We start from the raw sequence: 3,100 nt of genomic DNA on the forward strand, positions 1-3,100 counted from the left end.
AATGTATTCTATTCTAGAGTGTGTTTGGTATCAAGGAAAATCTTTTCCTAAAAAATATTTTCATGAAAAATGAGTGGTTTTATCACTTATTTTCTCTTGTTTGATTGGTGAGCGAAAACCTTTTTTCCGAAAAATATTTTCTAGTGTTTGGTTAGAGAGTATAAACTATTTTTTAGGAAAATAATTTTTTATGTTACTCTCCTCACCCCCCTTCCCCCAAGTCCCTATGTTTTCTGTGCTCTCCCCTCCCCCCCCCCCCCCAAATTCTATAAATCTTTACCTGAGCTCGGGGTTTAGTCCTGTCCCCGAGTGGAACTTCCTCTCCAAGAATCTCTAGAACAATGCGACTTGCTCGAGTTCTTCTGCTGTGAATTTTGTTGCGTCCGTTTCTTCGTGTACCTGAAAATATCTTGGTACCTGATAAGATTCCGATGACTCCTCCCCCCTGTTGACTTCGTTCAGCTCAGTAGCAGGTATCGATTCCTGTAATTGCTATGCCGTATGCTCCTTTCCTTTGCTACTAGAAACTGAGATCGCATTCATCTCGCACCATTGATTAGGATCCCTCTGACTGGGATCGGATCTCATTGGTCTCGGGAACCGTGCTTCCTAAATATTTCTCATTGCCGATACCAATTCCACCACGCTGACATTGAAGTTGTATTCGGATAGCCTAGGGTAGGTGGAGTCTCGGGAGCCGGATACCTCTTTGTCTTGCAATGATATGTTATTTCGGCCGCGATAAGCTCTCCTATTGGCAACAAATCTATCCGCCGACCAGAAACCTCTATCGCGTCCTTCAGCCCTTTCATAGGGCAAAAATCAACCTCTAGAAGACCGTCGGTCTGTGTCGAAATCATTCTTCAACTTTTTCTTATTCTTCTCCCGGTCCCGACCCTTAGTTGAAGCCGAGAAACCGAGTTGGTCATACTCAATTCTTATCTTCGACTCGTAGCAGTTGTGACCATCTGCCCATGTTGTTGCTTGGAACTCTAGTAAACTTTCTTTTAATTTTTGGGAAGCGTCAGAACTCCTCGGATTCAGTGCTTTAGTAAATGTCTCAGTTGCCCATTCGTCCGGCACGACCGGTAGCAGTATCCTTTCCTTATGGAATCTGGTCACGAACTCCCGCAGTAATTTGAACTCTCCTTGCACAATCCTGAATATGTCGGCCTTTCGGGAGTTAGAAAATCTAATTTTATTCATTTAAAGTGACTTAACAATTAAGGACGTTCATTACAGGAAAAAAATTAAAAAAATTAAGGGCCTTCATTAAAATGTCCCTTGATCGTGACTTTTTGTGCTTTTCAGGTATATCTTAGAAAACTCTACCAAAATAGTCATTCCAATATGACACTTTTCTTCCTCTAGAGTAAGAAATGTTTCCTTGTCATTTGATAAGACTTTTTACAGAATACTGAAGAACTATTGTCTGAAATCTCATTAAAAATAAGTAAGTATTTACATACACCAAGTACTGACACTAATTCATGATTAAAGTGTTAATAGTGTATCTGCAACACATGACATGCCCTTATTGGTTATTGATTGACCCTAAATACTCGGGATAAGTTAAGTTAATAATTCTCACTTTTTGAACTGTTGTTAGTTCTTAAAAATTAATGTGGGCATAAATATATGCTACACTTTGTACAGTCAATTAAAGTGTTTCAAGCTACTCTGCCTTTGCTCTCTCTCTTGTAGGAAGTATTGCAGTATTCTCGCAGTCCCGCACCGAAAGAAGCAAATAAGTCGACAGTTGAAAGGAGCTATAAAAGGCGAAGCCCGTTTACGTTTTGAAGCATACCTTTCTCGGCCTTTTGGCTAAGATCAAGTGTAGTATCTGTTCTTATCAGTTTAATATCTGATATGTGGATCATCGATCCACACGATATTAGCTTAATTTTTTAAGGGGGAAAGTTCACTAAGATAGCTTGCTATCTGGGCTTTCATGCGTCGCCCATGCGTTGCACTGTTGCTTGGGCCTGGCGCACCCCTCCAAATCAAGTTAATTATTTCGATACTTATTTGGGCTTATTTTAACATCTTCAGCTCAATTCCAGCAGTACATTGTCTTGCCTTATCTGGAAACTTTTGTAAGAAAAGAAATTGACCATAAAAAAGTGAAATCTCAAAAATACATTTTGTTGCCAACAAAAATGAACAAAATATTTGAAACTTAATCTGAAGTGTTAAGAGAGTGCGTATGAAGTGCTGTTACCTTTCGTTTCTCACAATGCTCGATACAAGAATAGCATAGCTAAAACGAATTCAAGTAAAATATGCCTAGTTGCCTACACAATGGCATAAACTAGACCTGTCAAATGGGCCGGGTCGACTCGCGAACCGGCTCACATAACCTACCCTTTAACCGGCCATGACCCACAAAATCCTAATCGGACCAACCCATTAATTTAAGGGGTCTCCGGTCCCGAACCGGTAGCTGACCCACGGGTCAACCAGCCCGGACCAGCTCATATATATTTAGACAAGTGGTAAGAAATTGAATCCAAACATTGAAGAAAGAATATAGTACCAGGCACTATGAGGCGTCTTGTCGAAATAATCGAATTACATATATTTTAGACCTACTAGTTATAGAAATAGTCGAATTTCATATATTTCTCAATTTTTAATGTTAATAAAGTATGGTTTTTCTTTCATTTTTATTCTAATTGGCTTCAAGGACATGTAGTAATTTCAAGTTTGTATATATGTATAATGTTTGAAATTTGTAACATTTATTAGTTTTTAACCTTTTTTTTAATTAAATTGGATTCAGCCTATTAGGGTCCGTTAAGGGGTTATGGGTCTGGATCGGGTCAACATGTTTTGATTAATGGGTCAAATCCGGACCGTCCCTATAAGAAAATGAACCGGACCAGCCCGGTTAAGGACCCACGGGCCAAGAGTCAACGGGTTCAGGTCCGAGTTGACCCATTTAACAGGTCTAGCATAAACAGTGGGGCAATAATAAAAACATAAATACAAATGTGACTCCATATCCTTTCACAAACTTTAAATCGCATAAAACTAGATAGGGATATGGATAAATTATATATGAATTCTTTATAACTATTCTGCTAATGAAAATCAATTC

At 38.9% G+C, this 3,100-nt stretch overlaps 1 non-coding gene across 1 annotated transcript; it reads left to right on the forward strand.

Moving 5' to 3' along the window:
- Positions 1-1,803: 1,803 nt before the first annotated feature.
- On the forward strand, positions 1,804-1,999 carry LOC142167610 (U2 spliceosomal RNA). The gene has a single exon (XR_012697705.1). It is a non-coding gene; the product is annotated as a U2 spliceosomal RNA (small nuclear RNA).
- Positions 2,000-3,100: the final 1,101 nt, after the last annotated feature.

Source organism: Nicotiana tabacum, chromosome 12, assembly GCF_000715075.1.
Source record: "Nicotiana tabacum cultivar K326 chromosome 12, ASM71507v2, whole genome shotgun sequence".
Classification (NCBI taxonomy): domain Eukaryota; kingdom Viridiplantae; phylum Streptophyta; class Magnoliopsida; order Solanales; family Solanaceae; genus Nicotiana; species Nicotiana tabacum.